Genomic DNA, 14,286 nt, shown 5'->3' on the forward strand with positions numbered 1-14,286 from the left:
GGAACAGGACAAAGAGAAAACAGCCTTCTCCTACGGTCAAGGCCTGTGGCAGTTTAAGGTCATGCCCTTTGGCCTGTGCAACGCGCCGGCCACGTTCGAGCGGCTGATGGAGAGGGTGCTGGAGGGACTTCACTGGAAGACGGCACTCATCTACCTCGACGACGTAATTGTCTTTGGCCAGACCTTCGAGCAGGAGATGGAAAGGCTATCAGAAGTTTTCGCCCGGTTTAGAGCTGCACACCTTAAGCTCAGCCCGAAGAAATGCTGTCTGTTCCAGAAGGAGGTCCAATACTTGGGACACATCGTGAGCGAGGCTGGAGTACGCACTGATCCTGAGAAGGTGGCTGCGGTAAGGGACTGGCCGACACCCATCAACGTGAAGGAGCTGCGGAGCTTCCTCGGGTTGTGCTCATACTACCGCAGATTTGTGAAAGGCTTCGCTACGATTGCTGCCCCACTGCACCTCCTGACGAGGAAGGGGCGCAAGTTTGGGTGGACAGCGGAAACTCAGGTTGCCTTTGAGAAGCTCAAGGAGGCCCTCATCAGCTCGCCCGTACTCACCTACCCAGACACCTCTAAGACTTTTATACTGGATTGTGATGCCAGTGATGAGGGGATTGGTGGAGTGCTGTCCCAGGCATGTGCCGACATGGAACGGGTTGTGGCCTACTTCAGCAAGAAGCTCACCCCCGCCGAGAAAAACTATTGCATGACCCGGAAAGAACTCCGGGCAGTAGTCAAGAGCCTTGACTTTTTCCATGCTTACCTGTACGGTGCAACTTTCACCATCCGCACGGATCACGCTGCATTGCGGTGGTTGAAGTCACTGAAAAACCCTGAGGGCCAGCTTGCTCGCTGGATAGGTAAACTAGAGCAGCATCACTACACTATTGTGCATCGATCTGGGCTAACACACGGTAACGCGGACAGCTTGAGCCGGCGCCCCTGCCTACCTGAGTGTCAACATTGCCTCCAGAGGGAAAGCGTCCAGAATATGTGCCGCCGCACTACAGTGGAACAGACAGCGGAGGTGCCATGGGAAGACTTGGGAAAACTGCAGCGGGAGGACCGAGATCTGAGACCAATTATGTAGTGGCTGAGTCAGTCGTCAACGCGACCTGGGTGGGAATTAATCTCGAGAGAAAGCCCTACCACCAAGAATTACTGGACTCAGTGGAACACTCTTCGGATGGACGACGGGGTGTTGCAGCAACGCTGGGTCTCTCATGATGGTCTTGACCACTACTGGTGCACGGTGCTACCTGTGAAGTCCCGGGAAGGCGTCTTGAAAGAAATGCACGACAGCATCACCAGCGGACACCTTGGGGTAAAGAAGACACTAAGTCGCCTGCGCCAAAGGTTCTACTGGGTTGGCATGAGGAAGGACGTGGAAGAATGGTGTCACGCGTGTGAGGTGTGCTGTGCAAAGAAGGGCCCCAAGAAGCGTCACCGTGCCCCATTGCAACTATACCAGGTTGGAGCCCCCATGGAACGGGTGGCAGTGGATATAGCAGGACCCTTGCCTCTGACGACGAACGGAAATAGGTACATCTGCGTCACAATGGATTACTTCATCAAGTGGCCGGAAGCCTACGCCATCCCTGACCAGGAAGCCACTACCATCGCCAAGGTTTTGGTGGAGGAGTTCTTCTGTCGCTTCGGTGTGCCTAACGAGCTCCATTCCGACCAGGGAAGGAATTTTGAGTCAACAGTCCTTGCTGAGTGCTGCAAGCTTCTGGGTATCAAGAAGACCCGGACCACCCCTCTGCACCCACAGTCAGATGGAATGCTGGAGAGGTTTAATTGGACGTTGGGCCAGGAGTTGGCCAAGCAGTGCAACAATGATCAGTCTTCATGGGATCAGAAGGTGCCTGCGTTTCTCATGGCCTACAGGTCTGCCGCCCACGAGACTACGGGGTATTCACCGGCAAAGCTAATGTTTGGACGTGAGCTGCGATTGCCGGTAGACCTACTGACAGGAAGGCCTCCTGGGGAAAGCCTTCCAAGGGACGCCTCCAGTTTTGCCCGTCAACTAGAGGAACGGCTGGAAGAGGTTCACCATCAAGTCCGTGGTGCCTTGAAGTTCTCCGGGAAGGCTATGAAGCGCGGTTACAATATGAGGGCAAGCCACGTTGACTTCAAGGAAGGAGACCAAGTCTGGCTTTACAACCCGCAGAGGAAGAAAGGACAGTCTCCGAAGTTACAGAGCCCCTGGTAAGGCCCTTACACTGTGCTAGAACGCCTCTCCGACGTGACTTACCGAATCCGGAGAACGGAAAGGACCAAGACGAAAGTTGTCCACGTCAACCGCCTATGGAGGTACCACGGTCCGGGAAACTACACCTGGAACAACTACAGACAACCAGCAGCCGACGAAAACGCAAGGGACGTCCAGGACCGAGAGGAGGGCGACGACGACGTAGGCCTTCTGGACCTTTCAGCCGAGGGAGATAACCTCCCGGCTTCGGCAGATGTTCCAGGGACACCCCAAGAAGCGGACGACGACGAGGCGCACCAGGAGACAGACGCGCAGGAGGCAACGAACAGAAGACAGAGACAACGCAGGCGTCCACAGCCATACGGCGATTATTATGTTTTTGATTAATTCTCTTATGTTTGTACATAGTTAAGTGTGTGATCGGGACGACCACAATTAAGAGGGGGGGATAGTGTTGTACTGGAAGCTTCCCCCGGCGACCATAGGCCTCTAGAAGGCTCCGGGAGGAACGAGCAGGGGGGCAGGGAACAAGGCGAGCCGTCCGCGCCCCGCGGGGCGCGCCCAGGCGCCAGGCGGGAAGTGTTGCCAACTCGCACATACTTTTCCTACATGATCTTGTATGAGCTAAAATATACTGTAACATTCTAGACTGTACTGTTCTGGATATATATAGGAGAAGAGGGCGAGAGAGTCCCAGTCCCAGTCATAGTAAGCTAGTGGTAAGTGAAGAGTCAGAGTGAAGTGTACTACTAAGGAAGAATATTAAACTACAGAAGCTGTGCTAAGTGTTTACATATCTCCCTCCCACGGAGTCTAGTGACGGCGACACGGAACCCAAGTAACACGTCCGGCATAACATTAATAATACCACCGCTATTACCACCACCACTACTACTACTACTACTACTACTACTACTACTACTACTACTACTACTACTACTTCTTCTACTATAAAAAAAAAAATATAGCACTGCAGCTACTATACTACTACTACTACTACAACAACAACAACTACTACTACTACTACTACTACTACTACTACTACTACTACTACTACTTCTACTACTATAAAAAAAAATATAGCACTGCAGCTACTATACTACTACTACTACTACTACTACAACTACTACTACTACTACTACTACTACTACTTCTACTACTATAAAAAAAATATAGCACTGCAGCTACTATACTACTACTAATACTACAACAACAACATCTACTACTACTACTACTACTACTACTATTATTATACTACTCCTACCATTAGTACCACTTTACTGCTATATCACACGACATTACCTGGAAACATATCACATGACATTACCTGGAAAGGAAACATATCACACAATATTAACTGGAAAGGAAACATATCACACAACATTACCCGGGAAGGAACCATATCACACAACATTACCTGGAAAGGAAATATATCACACAACATTACCTGGAAAGAAAACATATCACACAACATTACCTGGAAAGGAAACATATCACACAACATTACCTGGGAAGGAAACATATCACACAACATTACCTGGAAAGGAAATATATCACACAACATTACCTGGAAAGGAAACATATCACACAACATTACCTGGTAAGGAAACATATCACACAACATTACCTGGGAAGGAAACATATCACACAACATTACCTGGAAAGGAAACATATCACACAACATTACCTGGAAAGGAAACATATCACACAACATTACCTGGAAAGGAAACATATCACAAAACATTACCTGGAAAGGAAACATATCACACAACATTATCTGGGAAAGAAACATATCACACAACATTACCTGGAAAGTAAACATATCACACAACATTACCTGGAAAGGAAACATATCACACAACATTACCTGGAAAGGAAACATATCACACAACATTACCTGGGAAAGAAACATATCACACAACATTACCTGGGAAGGAAACATATCACACAACATTACATGGGAAGGAAACATATCACACAACATTACCTGGGAAGGAAACATATCACACATTACCTGGAAAAAAAACATATCACACAATATTACCTGGAAAGGAAACATATCACACATCATTACCTGGAAAGTAAACATATCACACAACATTACCTGGAAAGGAAACATATCACACAACATTACCTGGAAAGGAAACATATCACACAACATTACCTGGAAAGGAAACATATCACACAACATTACCTGGTAAGGAAACATATCACACAACATTACCTGGGAAGGAAACATATCACACAACATTACCTGGAAAGGAAACATATCACACAACATTACCTGGAAAGGAAACATATCACTCAACATTACCTGGAAAGGAAACATATCACACAACATTACCTGGAAAGGAAACATATCACACAACATTACCTGGAAAGGAAACATATCACACAACATTACCTGGAAAGGAAACATATCACACAACATTACCTGGAAAGGAAACATATCACACAACATTACCTGGAAAACATATCACACAACATTACCTGGGAAGGAAACATATCACACAACATTACCTGGAAAGGAAACATATCACACAACATTACTTGGAAAGGAAACATATCACACAACATTACCTGCAAAGAAAACATATCACACAACATTACCTGGAAAGGAAACATATCACACAACATTACCTGGAAAGGAAACATATCACACAACATTACCTGGAAAGGAAACATATCACACAACATTACCTGGAAAGGAAACATATCACACAACATTACCTGGAAAGGAAACATATCACACAACATTACCTGGAAAGGAAACATATCACACAATATTACCTGGAAAGAAAACATATAACACAATATTACCTGGAAATGAAACATATCACACAACATTACCTGGGAAGGAAACATATCACACAACATTACCTGGGAAGGAAACATATCACACAACATTACCTGGAAAGGAAACATATCACACAATATTACCTGGAAAGGAAACATATCACACAACATTACCTGGAAGAAACATATCACACAACATTACCTGGAAAGGAAACATATCACACAACATTACCTGGAAGGAAACATATCACACAACATTAAATGGAAAGAAAACATATCACACATCATTACCTGGAAGGAAACATATCACACAACATTACCTGGAAAGGAAACATATCACACAACATTACCTGGGAAGGAAACATATCACACAACATTACCTGGAAAGGAAACATATCACACAACATTACCTGGAAAGGAAACATATCACACAACATTACCTGGAAAGTAAACATATCACACAACATTACCTGGAAAGGAAACATATCACACAACATTACCTGGAAAGGAAACATATCACACAAGATTACTTGGGAAAAAACATATCACACAACATTAAATGGAAAGGAAACATATCACACAACATTACCTGGAAAGGAAACATATCACACAACATTACCTGGAAAGGAAACATATCACACAACATTACCTGGAAAGGAAACATATCACACAACATTACCTGGAAAGGAAACATATCACACAACATTACATGGAAAGGAAACATATCACACAACATTACCTGGAAAGGAAACATATCACACAACATTACCTGGAAATATATCACACAACATTACCTGGAAAGGAAACATATCACACAACATTACCTGGAAAGGAAACATAACAAACAACATTACCTGGAAAGGAATAATATCACACAACATTACCTGGAAAGGAAAAATATCACACAACATTACCTGGAAATTAAACATATCACACAACATTACCTGGAAAGGAAACATATCACACAACATTACCTGGAAAGGAAACATATCACACAACATTACCTGGAAAGGAAATATATCACACAACATTACCTGGAAAGGAAACATATCACACAACATTACCTGGGAAGGAAACATATCACACAACATTACCTGGAAAGGAAACATATCACACAACATTACCTGCGAAGGAAACATATCACACAACATTACCTGGAAAGGAAATATATCACACAACATTACCTGGGAAGGAAACATATCACAAAACATTACCTGGAAAGGAAATATATCACACAACATTACCTGGAAAGGAAACATATCACACAACATTACCTGGGAAGGAAACATATCACACAACATTACCTGAAAAGGAAACATATCACACAACATTACCTGGGAAGGAAACATATCACACAACATTACCTGGAAAGGAAACATATCACACAACATTACCTGGGAAGGAAACATATCACACAACATTACCTGTAAAGTAAAAATATCACATAACATTACCTGGTAAGGAAACATATCACACAACATTACCTGTTAAGGAAACATATCACACAACATTACCTGGAAAGGAAACATATCACACAACATTACCTGGAAAGGAAACATATCACACAACATTACCTGGAAAGGAAACATATCACACAACATTACCTGGAAAGGAAACATATCACACAACATTACCTCGGAAGGAAACATATCACACAACATTACCTGGAAAGGAAACATATCACACAACATTACCTGGAAAGAAACATATCACACAACATTAAATGGAAAGGAAACATATCACACAACATTACCTGGAAAACATATCACACAACATTACCTGTAAAGGAAACATATCACACAACATTACCTGGAAAGGAAACATATCACACAACATTACCTGGGAAGGAAACATATCACACAACATTACCTGGAAAGGAAACATATCACACAACATTACCTGGAAAGGAAACATATCACACAACATTACCTGGAAAGGAAACATATCACACAACATTACCTGGAAAGGAAACATATCACACAACATTACCTTGGAAGGAAACATATCACACAACATTACCTTGGAAGGAAACATATCACACAACATTACCTGTGAAGGAAACATATCACACAACATTACCTGGAAAGGAAACATATCACACAACATTACCTGGGAAGGAAACATATCACACAACATTACCTGGGAAGGAAACATATCACACAACATTACCTGGAAAGGAAACATATCACACAATATTACCTGGGAAGAAATCATATCACACAACATTACCTGGAAAGGAAACATATCACACAACATTACCTGGAAAGGAAACATATCACACAACATTACCTGGGAAGGAAACATATCACACAACATTACCTGGGAAGGAAATATATCACACAACATTACCTGGAAAGGAAACATATCACACAATATTACCTTGAAAGGAAACATATCACACAACATTACCTGGAAAGGAAACATCTCGCACAACATTACCTAGGAAAGAAACATATCACACAACATTACCTGGAAAGGAAACATATCACACAACATTACCTGGGAAGGAAATATATCACTCAACATTACTTGGAGAGGAAACATATCACACAACATTACCTGGGAAGGAAACATATCACTCAACATTACCTGGGAGGGAACATATCACACAACATTACCTTGTAAGGAAACATATCACACAACATTACCTGGTAAGGAAACATATCACACAACATTACCTGGAAAGGAAACATATCACACAACATTACCTGGAAAGGAAACATATCACACAACATTACCTGGAAACATATCACACAACATTATCTGGTAAGGAAATATATCACACAACATTACCTGGAAAGAAACATATCACACAACATTACATGGGAAGGAAACATATCACACAACATTACCTGGGAAGGAAACATATCACACAACATTCCATGGGAAGGAAACATATAACACAACATTAAATGGAAAGGAAACATATCACACAACATTACCTGGAAAGGAAACATATCACACAACATTACCTGGAAAGTAAACATATCACACAACATTACCTGGGAATGAAACAAATCTCACAACATAACCTGGAAAGAAACATATCACACGACATTACCTGAAAACATATCACACAACGTTACCTGGAAAGGAAACATATCACACAACATTACCTGGAAAGGAAACATATCACACAACATTACATGAAAAGGAAACATATCACACAACATTCCTGGAAGGAAACATATCACACAACATGACCTGAAAAGGAAACATATCACACAACATTACCTGTAAAGGAAACATATCACACAACATTACCTGGAAAGGAAACATATCACACAACATTACCTGAAAAGGAAACATATCACACAACATTACCTTGAAAGGAAAAATATCACACAACATTACCTGAAAAGAAACATATCACACAACATTACCTGGAAAGAAACATATCACACAACATTACCTGGAAGAAACATATCACACAACATTACCTGAAAAACATATCACACAACATTACCTGAACACACACACACACACACATTACACACACACACACACACACACACCTGACACACACACACACACACACACACACACACACACACACACACACACACACACACACACACACACACACACACACACACACACACACACACACACACACACACACACACACACACACACACACACACACACACACACACACACACACACACACACACACACACACACACACACACACACACACACACACACACACACACACACACACACACACACACACACACACACACACACACACACACACACACACACACTGTCTTTGTTTCTGGTGTTAAATTGGGCAATGACATTTTGAACTGCAATTTGAGATTAATAATTGTACTTTTTTTTCTCAAGTCGTTCAAGACATATGCTCACTGGCCGATGACTTTTCTTTTGTTTTGATCGATCTTAAAGCTTAACCAAGTTTACCGGTCGTTATTTCCAAGCTGTGAACGGAACTTTCATTAATACTGTGGCGATTTTACAAGTTTTCTTCTCGTCGGGTGAAACCATTGCTCCTTTTTGACGCAAAGAAATGTGATCCTTAACCTTTACCCTCACATTTTGTATTGGGGTTTGATTTTTTTTTACTTCTTTTTATTTTTGTTTTTTTTATGTATTTTGTATTTGGTTTGATTTTTTTCATTAATCTTAATCCTAATCTTTTGTATTTCATTTTAAGTTTTTTTAGTATTTTATATATATTTTTTTCTTTTTAGTTTCTTTTTTTTTATACATTCTGCACTGGCCTTACTCCATCGCTGCCACGTCCCTCTCGCTTACTTCGTCAAAGTCATCCTCGCCTTCACCCTCCTTACTCAACAGGACCAGGGTGGCAGGCGGGCGGGTCCGGAGGGGCGGCAGCAGCGCCCACCCCGAACTGCCCCACCACCACCTCCACCACCTCTTCCCGGTCCATCTCCACCCGGTCCACCTCCTCAAAGCCATCCTCTTCTTCAATCTCCTCGGCAGGCGGCTCGAGAGGGGCGGCAAGGTCCCCCACCCCGAACTGCCCCTCCTCCACCGCCTCCATCACCTCCCTCTGATCCATGTCCTCAAACTCATCCTCGTCTTCCCCCTCCTCCTCACCCCGAGGGTGGTGGACGGGCGGGACAGGAGGGGGGACTAGAGCCCCCACCCTGAACTGCCAATTCACTGCCTCCACCACCACCACCACCTCCCTCAGTTCCACTTCTTCAAAGTCATCCTCTTCAAACACAGGGTCAAGATCAAGACCAGGGTCATCGTCAGGGTTGTCATCATCAGATTTGTCATCATCAGGGTTGTCATCGTAAGGGTTCTCATCGTCAGGGGCGCTGGCTCCCGAAATGAAGCTCGCCAGGGTAGCGAGCAGCAGCCCTTGCAGGACCCACCACCAGTAGGCGAGGGTGTGCAGGACGTCGGAGGGTCCCAGGCCCAGTCCGTGCAGCAAGGGCTGTGCCTGCAGATCGTATAGCACGCGGAGCGCACCTCGCGCGAGGTCGTCACTATAGGTGACGTGAGCGGCGAGCCACACCCTACGCAAGGAATCATGTCCGTGCGTCAGGGGGAGGACGAGCACGGAGCACAGCGCGGCAATGCCCCGCAGGAGGTCACTCTGGTCCTGCTGATGGTAGGCGTAGGCCAGGGTGACCACGTGGCCAGCCAGCAGCAGGAGCAGCAGCAGGCCGGCCACACACTTGTACGGGCGGCGCATAATAGCCTTGCGTAGGCGTTGGCAGGGCGTTGATAAACGCGACATTGTGCCTTCCATCGCTCCGTGTTTGGAGTTACTGTACCTCTGCTGACACTCTTCACTTTCAGTGTCAAGATCACTGTCAGGGTCATCGTCAAGGTTGTCGTCGTCAGGGTTGTTATCGTCAGGGCTGTCATCGTCGGGGCTGTAGTAATCAGGGGCGCTGGGTCCCGAGATGAAGCTCGCCAGGGTAGCGAGCAGCAGCCCCTGCAGGACCCACCACCAGTAGCCGAGGGTGTGCAGGGCGTCGGTGGATCCCAGGCCCAGGGCGTGCAGCAGGGGCTGTGCCTGCAGGTCGTATTGCACAGCGAGGGCCTCTCGCACGAGGTCGTCACTATAGGTGACGTGAACGGCGAGCCATGCCCACCGCATTAAGGAACCCCGGATGGCCGGAGGAGGGCGACGGATGGCACGATGAGCACGGAGCATAGCGCGGCAATGCCCGCAGGAGGTCACTCTGTCCTTGCTGATGGTAGGCGTAGGCCAGGGTACGTGGCCGGCCAGCAGCAGGAGCAGCAGCAGGCCGGCCACACACTTGTACGGGCGGCGCATAATAGCCTTGCAAAGGCGTTGGCAGGGTGTTGGTAAACGCGACATTGTGCCTTCCATCGCCCGTGTTTGTTGTTATTGTGTGTCTCAAGGAACACTTCACTTTGTTAGTTATCTTCGAGAGGTAATTCAACCGTTACTTGCATGTTGATGTTAATGCACCTTGCTGTCCATCCTCCACCGCCACCACCACCTTCCTCAGTTCCACTTCAAAGTCACCCACAGGGTGAGGATCACTGTCAGGGTCAGCGCCAGGGTTGTCATCGTCAGGGTTGTCATCATCAGGGTTGTCTTTGTCCGGGGTGCTGGGTCCGAGATGAAGCTCGCCAGGGTAGCGAGCAGCAGCCCTTGCAGGACCCACCACCAGCAGGTGAGGGTGCAGGGCGTCTGGGGTCCCAGGCCCAGTCCGTGCAGCAGGGGCTGTGCCTGCAGGTTGTTTAGCACGCGGAGGGCGCTCGCGCGAGATCGTCACTAGGTGACGTGAACGGCGAGCCACGCCCTACGCAGGGAATCATGTCCGTGCGTCAGGAGGAGGACGAGCACGGAGCACAGCGCGGCAATGCCCGCAGGAGGTCACTCTGGTCCTGCTGATGGTAGGCGTAGGCCAGGGTGACCACGTGGCCGGCCAACAGGAGCAGCAGCAGGCTGGCCACACACTTGTACGGGCGGCGCACAATAGCCTTGCGTAGGCATTGCCAGGGGTCGATAAACGCGACATTGTGCCTTCCATCGCTCCGTGTTTGTTGTTATTGTGTGTCTGAAGGAACACTTCACCTTGTGAGTTATCATCGAGGGTAATTCAACCCGCACGTCCATGTTGCTTTATTGTATTTCTCAATGCTTGTTTGAGTTCGTGAGTTCTCTTCGAGGGTATGTCCACCACTACGTGCATGGTGCTTTTATTGTGTTTTTGAGTGTTCGTCCGAGTTTGTGAGTTTTCTTGGAAGGGTAATTCCACCCTTACTTCCATGCAGCTTTGCTTTTGTTTTTGAATGTTTGCTTGTTTTTGTGGGTTAGCTGCGTGAGGCAATCCAAGCTTTATGTCCATTTAGCCTTCTGAAGGTTATCTTGGCTCGGGGCCAGCCACGGGATTTTGATTTCTTGAGATGGGGGTATCTTTTTCCCTTTGCTTACCCTATACAGGGTTGAGATTTACCACATCACCTCGGTTTGAGATATGCCGTTTTAGGGAGCTCGGAGTTGACATTGCATGGGGCGAAATCTAGAGCTAGTTACACCTTTTGTAGGGAAGATCGCTACGGAAGCTGATTGGCTGGATGGAGGGAGTGTCTGGTTAGCTACGGGAGCTGATTGGCTGGATGGGGGGAGTGTCTGGTTAGCTACGGGAGCTGATTGGCTGGATGGAAGGAAGTCTTATTCTTAAGCCCCTATTACACGTATCCGGTTTCCTACGGCCAACCTGGCCTACGGCGCCGTAGGAAAATTCTGGCCTACGGTTAGAGTTACACGTATTTGAACGGCCGGTGGCAAGTGGGTCAGTGTAGCACTGGATGTGGTGGAGCGACGACAATCGTTGCTCGAGCGTGCTGTTTGAAGGTTGGCCGTACGGCCAACTTTAGTACTGGCGAAAGTTCATCCGGCCGGCCGTGGGTGAGCGTTCATACGGCCGATTTGCTATCACACGCTCCGGTTTGAACATATGCTAGCGTCGCGACCGACGGCGCCGTAGGAAACCGGATACGTGTAATAGGGGCTTTAAAGGTATCGGCGCCTCGGTTCGCCTGTTTGAAAAGCCTCTCAAAAGTGGCTGTGGTTCTCATGGACTGTTTTGTGATGCTGGTGATAGTTGCACACGCCTTCTGCACCCCGAATGGTAAAATCACCCGTGACAAACAGGTTAATCTTCTCTGTGGCCTTGGAAAACAGTCATAACGGGAGTCCGATTCGTTTGAAAATATGGCCCTTAGGAGTAAGAAGTTGGCATTTTCTCGCTTCAGTAATTGTTGAATCCCACTGTCTTAAAACATTATGCGAAACAAATCAATAAGATTAATAACAGGTGGAGGAGATTAATAGAAAAGGTAGGGGAAATTGAGATGTACTAAACGCCATCTAAAGTCGATAGAGTGCTGCATAAATCATTCCCTATATAGGAGATGCATGATTACAGATACATCATGAGAGTCAACCACTGATTCCCGGTACCAGACACACCTTCCTTGGTTTGGTATTGGTGTACTAAATAATTTCTGACATGAAAATGAGTATAAAGTCTGAGACACTGCAAGTTTAATATGGAATGAGAATATACGTTACGGATAAACAATCTCCGTGGCTCAAGATCTTATCAGACAATGATTCGGACAGGACTAGGCCGCCGCAGAGCTATTGAGTAAGGACTAATTTATTTGTTCATTCTATCTCTGTCTTCCGCACACCGAGGTCGGTATTATAAGACACTTTCGCTACTCACATCAGCGATTTCTAGAGGCCAAAGAGGGGGTCTGTCGGGTCCTAATGAGTGTTTCTTCAGGTTCACGGTATAGGAGAAGGGTCAGTCTCCCACCAGGGTCATAAAACTACTCCTGGAAATGCCCACAACTCCTACGAAAGCCTTGTCAAATGTGTGTTCTTGGGCGAAATGTCTTGTAATACGACCCCAAGTCTCTAACACCACCAGCAAGGAAGGAACGAGGAATGGCGGCAGCAGGGCGACGCGCCGTGGCCTGACACTCGAAACGCCTCTGGTGGGTCTCTAGGAGCCGGAACTGGCTGACCCTGACTGCCTTGCTTCATCCGAGGGTGACGGCCTGACAGCCCTCCTGCTTCCCATCCACGAGGGACTCCACGCCGGGCGCCCCCATTAATAATTCCTCGTGTCTATCAGCATTATAGCATCGTGGATATAGAGAGACAAGCTAATGAAGGTGTTCAGATCTGGAACCTTCAAGCAGAGTTTAATTGACGTGTAAGAAAACTGTGAGGCGATGCTCATGTATAGAGTCTGGAGGAGTAAAAGGGAAAAGCTCAGTTACTACTGTCCTTGTTTTTATTTTGGGTTGTCTTAAAAATGCTTTAAACATATTTAGTAAGGGTGCGTGTGTTTAACATCTCCCAAAGTCTTCATTGGATACTAATTTACGTCTTATTGGAGATCTGACATTTACCAATAAATCATTAAACATTTTCTCTTAACATGATAAACTGGAATTCGATGTTTTTTTTTATTGGTTGCAGTGGTACGATTCATATTATTTATTCGATGTATTTCTTATTTACTCGTATATGCCAATGCTGATCTTTACTAATAAGCCAAAACTGATGGTGATAGTGTTCAGCTGGTCGGATAAAAAAAATTGACTTTCCTACATAAATAAAAATTGTTTTCGAAAGCTACACAACCTTCACATCTCCCATCCTGCGGTGGAGACTTTCCTGATGAGCCCTTACTCCCACGGTATGATTATACTCCGAAACAGTTGTGTTGTTATGTTTTTTTTTTTGTGTGTGTCTCTACTGATGTCTTTTG

This window comes from Eriocheir sinensis, unplaced genomic scaffold (assembly GCF_024679095.1).
Source record: "Eriocheir sinensis breed Jianghai 21 unplaced genomic scaffold, ASM2467909v1 Scaffold6, whole genome shotgun sequence".
NCBI classification, from domain to species: domain Eukaryota; kingdom Metazoa; phylum Arthropoda; class Malacostraca; order Decapoda; family Varunidae; genus Eriocheir; species Eriocheir sinensis.